Source organism: Pongo pygmaeus, chromosome X (genome assembly GCF_028885625.2).
Source record: "Pongo pygmaeus isolate AG05252 chromosome X, NHGRI_mPonPyg2-v2.0_pri, whole genome shotgun sequence".
NCBI classification, from domain to species: Eukaryota; Metazoa; Chordata; class Mammalia; order Primates; family Hominidae; genus Pongo; species Pongo pygmaeus.
Window position 1 is genome coordinate 159,419,543 of NC_072396.2, and position 7,691 is coordinate 159,427,233.

Sequence of the window (7,691 nt, forward strand, 5' to 3'; positions counted from 1 at the left end):
AGATGATTCTGATGTTAGTTCTGTTTAGAAATAACTCCAAGTACAGTTTTTATATATTATTTTCACATTGAAAATCAGTCAGATTTGCTTCAGTCTCAAAGAGTGTGTTTATGTAAAAATAAATGAGCACTGGCAACCTCTGCCTCCCGGGTTCAAGCAATTCTCCTGCCTCAGCCTCCCCAGTAGCTGAAATTACAGGTGCCCGCCACCACACCTGGCTAATTTTTGTATTTTTAGTAGAGATGAGGTTTCACTATGTTGGCCAGGCTGGTCTTGAACTCCTGACCTCAGGTGATCTGCCTGCCTCAGCCTCCCAAAGTGCTGAGATATATAGGTGTGAGTCACAGCGCCCGGCTGGCTTTTCAATGGTATATGGGAATGAGCTGCTTGGTCAGCTGGATAAATGTACTGTCAGCCTCAGGACTGCCTGCATTCACCCTGGGAGGCAGTCAAACCCTATGTGATGGGTCACTGGGTCATGAGATGCTGGAACATCACTGTATTGCTGGCTTTGGAGAAAGATGGATTTTTTTTCTTTTTTTTTTTGAGATGGAGTTTCACTCTGTTGCCCAGGCTGGAGTGCAATGGTGTGACCTCGGCTCACTGCAACCTCCGCCTCCTGGGTCCAAGCGATTCTCCTGCTTCAGCCTCCCGAACAGCTGGGATTACAGGCATGTGCCACCATGACCGGCAAATTTTGTATTTTTAGTAGAGATGGGGTTTCTCCATGTTGGTCAGGCTGGCTGGTCTTGAAGCCCGACCTCAGGTGATCTTAGCCTCCCAAAGTGTCAGGATTATAGGCATGAGCCACCGCGCCCAGCCGGTTTTTTTTTTTTTTTTTCTGACAGAGCCTCCTCTGTCACCCAGGCTGGAGTGCAGTGGCGCGATCTCGGCTCACTGCAACTTTAGCTTCCTGGGTTGAAGTGATTCTCCTGCCTCAGCCTCCCAAGTAGCTGGGATTACAGGCACCCACCACCAAGCCTGGCTAATTTTTGTATTTTTAGTAGAGACAGGGTTTCACCATGTTGGCCAGGCTAGTCTTGAATTCCTGACCTGAAGTGATCCGCCTGCCTCACCCTCCCGAAGTCCTGGGATTACAGGTGTGAGCCACCCTGCCTGGCCAAAAGGTAGATCTTGTCTCATTTTCCTGCCAGAAAGCTCCCTGAGGCTGAACATCTGAAAAACGAACCCAAATCAGAAAGAAGACCCCAGACATTTACTGTGTACAGCGCTACTCAGAATTATTTGAAGAAAATGTTCAATTTCCTTCTTAATTTCTTCACTGACTCACTGGTCATTCAGGATCATATTGCTTAAGCAGGTATTTCTCATAAAGGCCAGGTAGTAAATACCCTCAGCTCTGTAGGCTGTAGGCTACACAAGTCTCTGTCATGACCACAGTCAGCCCTTTGTATTTGCAGGTTTCACATCCTCAGATTCAATCAACCTCAGATAGAAAATATTTGGAAACAAAAACAAAAACAAAAACCACCACCACCACCACCACCAATAAAAAATAACAGCACTGGGTGGGTGTGGTGGCTCATGCTTGTAATCCCAGCACTTTGAAAGGCCAATGAGGGTGGATCACCTGAGGTCAAGAGTTCAAGACCAGCTCGGTCAACATGGCAAAATTCTGTCTCTACTAAAAATACAAAAATTAGCCAGGTGGTGCCTGTAGTGCGTGCCTGTAATTCCAGCTATTCAGGTGGCTGAGGCACAAGAATCGCTTGAACCAGTGAGGTGAAGGTTGCAGTGACCCGAGATTGTGGCCACTGCACTCCAACCTGGGCTACAGAGTTGGACTGTGTCTCAAACAAAAAAAAGAAAAAAAGCAGCAAGGCAGTGAAACAACTATTTACGTAGTACTTATATTGTGTTAGATACTATGTTATCCAGAGATGATTCGATTATTTCAAGTATATGGGAGGGCTGGGGAATTCTGCAGTTTGGGAGGCTGAGGCAGGAGGATTGCTTCAGCCCAGGAGTTCAAGACCAGCCTTGGCAACATGGCAAAATCCCATCTCTATTAAAAAAAAAATACAAATTTAAAAAGTATACGGGAGGGGCCGGGCACGGTGGCTCACGCCTATAAGCACTTTGGGAGGCCGAGGCGGGCGGATCACGAGGTCAGGAGTTCGAGACCAGACTGGCCAATATAGTGAAACCCCATCTCTTCTAAAAATAAAAAAATTAGCTGGGCGTGGTGGCATATACCTGTAATCCCAGTGACTCGGGAGGCTGAGGGAGGAGAATTGCTTTAATCTGGGAGACGAAGGTTGCAGTGAGCCGAGATTGTGCCACTGCACTCCAGCCTGGGTGACAGACAAGACTCCGTCTCAAAAAAAAAAGAAGTATACAGAAGGATGTGCGTAGGTTATATGCTGTGCCATTTTATATTAGGGACTTGAGCATCTATGGATTTTGGTACCCCTGGGGGTCCTGGAACCAATCCCCGTGGATACCAAGGGAAGACTCCACTCAACTCTGCCACTACAGACAGCATGTAAGCAAATGGGTGTGGCTGGGTTCCCATAAAACTGTATTTACGAACAGCTAATGTCTACTTAGATGAGCTGCACATTGACCTCTTTAGCTCGTTATTCCTTCTTGCATCTCAGATTGTTCCATCTAGTACTGGGTTTCTTCTGCTTGAGGCACACACTTTTTGGTGAGAAAATGTTGGTGGCAAATTCTCTGCTTTTGTTTGCACTTCACCATCATACTTGAAAGATTTTTTTTTTTTTAAGACGGAGTCTCGCTCTTTTGCCCAGGCTGGAGTGCAGTGGCACAATCTAGGCTCACTACAACCTCTGCCTCCCGGGTTCAAGTGATTCTGCCTCAGCCTCCCACGCAGCTGAGATTACAGGCAAGTGCCATCATGCCTGGCTAATATTTGTATTTTTATTAGAGACGGGGTTTCACCATATTGTCTAGGCTGGTCTGGAACTCCTGACCTCAGGTGATGCGGCCACCTCGGCCTCCCAAAGTGCTGGGATCACAGGTGTGAGCCACCACGCCTGGCCAGCAACCATCACGCCCAGCCAGCCATCATTATATCTTCAAGTTTTGCTTCTGCCCCACTTGCTGTCTTTTGTTTCTGTGAAATCAGTTAAATGTACGGAACACCTTCTCATTCTCCTTGCGGCTTCTTCCTCTGTCTTCAGTGTCTTCCCTGAGCTTGTCTTTCTGGGTTGCATTCTGAATACATTCTTCTGAGCCAGTTTTTGGTTCCCGCATTCTCTCTTTGATGTTGCGTAATTTGCCACTAAACCAGTCCATCTACTTTTAAACTTACAAGCTCATATTTTACCTTTTTTGAGACAGGGTCTCACTATGTCGCCCAGGCTGGAGTGCAGTGGCTTGATCTTGGCTCACTGCAACCTCCACCTCCTGGCCTCAAGCGACCCTCCCATCTCAGCTTCCTGAGTAGATGGGACTACAGGCACTCGCCACCACACCTGGCTAGTTTTGTATTTTTTGTAGACATGCGGTCTCACCATGTTGCCCAGGCTGGCCTAGAACCCCTGGGCTCAAGCAATCTGTCTGCTTGATCCCTCCCAAAGTGCTGGGATTACAGGCATGAACCACTGCACCCAGCTGTCCCACCATGACTTATTATTTCATTAGATCTGGTAAGTACGGTTATTTTATGTCTGGCTAACAATTCCAGCGCCTGAAGACCGCATGATCTGTCGCTATTGCTCATTGTTTCTCTTGCAATGTTATTTCCTGGTGCGCCCGGTTATCTCTGATGATGTGCTTGCCCTCATGCTTTAAAAAGTACCTGTAGGAGGAAGGAGTCTCTCCTGAGAGGGTTTGCTCTGGGTTCTGCCAGACAGGCAGAACCATCTGCGTTGGGGAACTGCCCATCCAGGACCCCTTAAGCCAAGTGAGAGGCTTAAGGTTCCATGGTCAACCCCGGGGAATTTGAACCCTGGCTCAGTTGCAATTCTGGGTTTACTCTCAGTATGATGGGGAAGCAAGTTGGGGGCCTCAAGATTTTATTTCTGTCCCCTTCGCTTTATAAGGCTGTCAAGGAAAAGTTCCTGGGTGGGCAAAGGCAACTTGGGGGTTAATTTATATCATGGGGTCCTAGTTTTCTCTGAAAATTTGGCCTTGCAAATATGTGTGTGTGTGTGTGTGTGTGTGTGTGTGTGTGTGTGTGTATATATACATATTTGAGTGTGTGTGTATATATATATTTATATATATTTGAGACAGGGTCTTGCTGTGTGGCCCAGGCTGGAGTGCAATGGTGTGATCATGGCTCAAGGACTACAGGCGTGTGCCAACATGCCCGGCTAATTTTTGTATTATTGTAGAAACAGGGTTTCACCATGTTGCTCTGCTGGTCTCGAACTCTTGGGCTCAGGCAACATGCCCAAAGTGCTGGGATTACAGGAGTGAGACACTGTCCAGCCATAGAGTCTCACTGTCCTTATAGAAAGCCAGAATTCAGTCTGCTTCTTGTTCCCTCAAAGCTTCCTCAAAGTGTTCTAGTGGAGGCAAGCAGTGAAGCTCTAGGAGGCAAGAGGTCTTCTCAGGGACCCCAGCTTTGGCCTGTATGTCTGGGTGTGGTCCTGGACTAGTCTGATCACGTCTCACAATCCCTTCCGACTGCTTCTCACAGGGAGAGGGCAGTGGTGAGCCTAGAAAATAAAGGCCCGAAGCCAGCCCCGCCCCATTTGTGCCTCTCCCTCCTCTCCTTTTCTGCTTTGCAGAGCAGACAATGCAACAGTCGCCCCCGCCCAGCTCAGCCTGAAGACCCCTTCTCCACTCCCATCCCTTTCTGGCTCAGCCACCCGGCAGTGTGGAGGGAGGGAGAGGAGCTGGAGAGAGTTTTAAGTACTCTCTGGGCTTCTCACATTGCTGGCTTCAGTGGTTGCTGGACGCAAATTGATGTGATGTCAGACACCGGCAGCAGAGGAGCTAAGGCATTTGGGTCTGTGCTGCTGTGGCACCTGGGACTCAGTGTGAAGGGGTCAGGCTAGGTTTGAAATTCTCTTCTGGCTTAATAATTTGCAGGTCTGGGCTGGGAGGTGAAGCTCTGAGTACACTGTGTCAGGGGTCCGGCAGGGGTGCTCTTTCCAGCTCCTGCCCACTCCCGTGTGGGGTGAAACCTTGAGAGATGAGACACCAATCCAGGGCCTCTGAAGACCCACGAGGTAGAGTGCACTTAAGAGTAAATTGCAGGCTGGGTGCGGTGGCTCATGCCTGTAATCCCAGCACTTTGGGAAGCCTAGGCGGGTGGATCACGGGGTCAAGAGATCGAGACCATCCTGGCCAATATGGTGAAACCTCGTCTCTACTAAAAATACAAAAATTAGCTGTGTGTGATGGCGGGTGCCTGTAGTCCCAGCTACCTGAGAGGCTGAGGCAGGAGAATCACTTGAACCCAGGAGGTGGAGGTTGCAGTGAGCCGACATCACGCCAGTGTAGTCCAGACTGGGCGACACAGCAAGACTCCATCTCAAAAAAAAAAACAAAAAAAAGAGTACATTGTGGGCCAGGCATGATGGCTCACGCCTGTAGACCCAGCTACTCAGGAGGCTGAGGTAGGAGGATGCTTGAGCCTGGGAGAGGGAGGCTGCAGTGAGTTGTGACTGCATCACTGCACTCCAATCTAGGCAACAGAGTGAGATCCAGTCTCAAAAAAAAAAAAAAGACAAAAAAAAAAAAAAAGCAAATTGTGGCTGAATTCTTTGGCATTGCAGGCAGAGAAGGGGTGAAAACAGGGCTCCAGCCTTGAACTGGTCAGCAGGGGTCAGGGAGGCTGAGTGAGTCACCCTGTAGAATGGGCCAGGGTGGATTTGGGCTCACAGGCAAGGGCCTCAGTGCTCCTGTGAGCTCCAAGGGGCTGTGGAGGACTGCCTTCTTGTTCAGGGTACAGCTCGTGTTGTTTTCTCGGGCTTATGTCCATGTCTCAGTGTAGGCACCCGCAACTGAGGTGACAGTGGAATGCCCTGACCTGATCTCTCATTCTCTCCCATTGTGGACCCAGCACTGTCCTCACCTGGGACCTCCTGCCTCCACCTGAGTAGGCGCCCAGAGCTGAAGGGACAGTTGCCTGATGGGTTCAGGTGCCAGTGGATGGTCCTGCCTCAGCCTCCTGAGTAGCTGGGGCCACAGGTACCTGCCACCACGCCTGGCTAATTTTTGTATTGTTTTTGGCAGGGACATATTTCCGTCATGTTGGTCAGGCTCGTCTTGAACTTCTGGCCTCAAGTGATCTGCCCACCTTGGCTTCCTAAAGTGCTGAGATTACACGCTTGAGCCACTGCGCCTGGCCTTACTTGGGTGTTGTGCCCTGCCCTGGAACCTACCCTGCTTAGCCTTGCCACACCCCATCAGCCCCCAGCCCAACCCTTCTGAAGGCCACAGGAACCAAGACAAGAGGACTAAAACCACTGCCCCTGTGGCCGAAGCCTGGCCCCCAATCCTGTGCACACAGAGCCCATAAGAGCCTGTGACCTGTCCTTGGCCCCTATCAAGCTCCTTTCCCTATCTAGGGTCCAGATGAACTTGGCATACTTCCTCCCTCTGAAAACTCAAGAGGTGCCACTCCCCACGCAGGGGACAGGAACAGCAGGAATTGAACACCGGGATGCAGCATGTGTCCCTGTTGCCACAGGTCTCACCAGAGGCCTCCTTTGTTCTAGGACATCGGGCCCTGCTACCTGTAGCGCCTAGGGTGCGCGTCCTCACCTGTGCTGCGGGTGGAACACTCCTCCCTGGCCACTTTCCAGGCCACTGGTTTGCTCTCCGCAAAGGACAAAGCCGAGCACCACCTGGTCATTTTGTTCCCTGCCGGCCTCACCTCCTAGAACCCGGGCCACCAGTGCAGGGACCATAGTGTCTGGTCTTGCCATCTCCCTGGCAGGACACATGCTGCACTGAGACACCCAGGGGCTGTGTGGGGAGCAGTGCAGGGGCTGAACAGCTGCCCCCAAATGCATGTCTCCTGGGAGTTCCTGATGTGACCTTATTTGGAAATAGCAGGTCTGCAGATGTCGCTGAGTTAGGACATAGAAGACAAGCCACACCATGGGGAGACCACGAGAAGACAGGCAGAGTGAGTGGAGTGAGGTGACCACCAGCCCAAGATGCCTGGTTCCCCAGGAACTGGAGAGGGCAGGAAGGACCCTCCCCTTGGGCCTCTGGCGGGAGTGCTGGATCTTGGACTCTGGCCTCCAGAACTGGGAGAATCAGCCTATGTTGAGAGCTGCCTGGTGTGTGGCACTTGGTTATGGCAGCCCCCAAACTCTGGCCCTTCTGCCTGGAAGGGGTGGCTGGGCCTGGCTGTGCATGACTGTGGACTGTCCCCTCTCCCTTGGCCTCTGACATCAGTCACAAAACCCATCCCCTCTCCTTCCTAAATACTTCTGGGATCTGTGGACTGGCAGTGTTGCTGGAAGTCACCTTAGGTGGGGCAGGGACATGGACAGTAAGAGTAGAAGGTGACCCCACATCCTTGCACCTCAAGCTGGTCTCCCAAGGACAATATGAGTGGAGCGGAGGGGGACTCAGGAGGTGTCTCTGACACCAAACATGGTCATGGCTGGACATGGGGTCAGAACCAGAGGTGAGGAGCCCAAGGTGGGGAGGCCACAGAGGAAGCACCTGGGTGACTTGGGGAGTGGGATGAGGAAATGGGTCCTCAGGGAAGCAAATGACAAGGGGACAGGAGG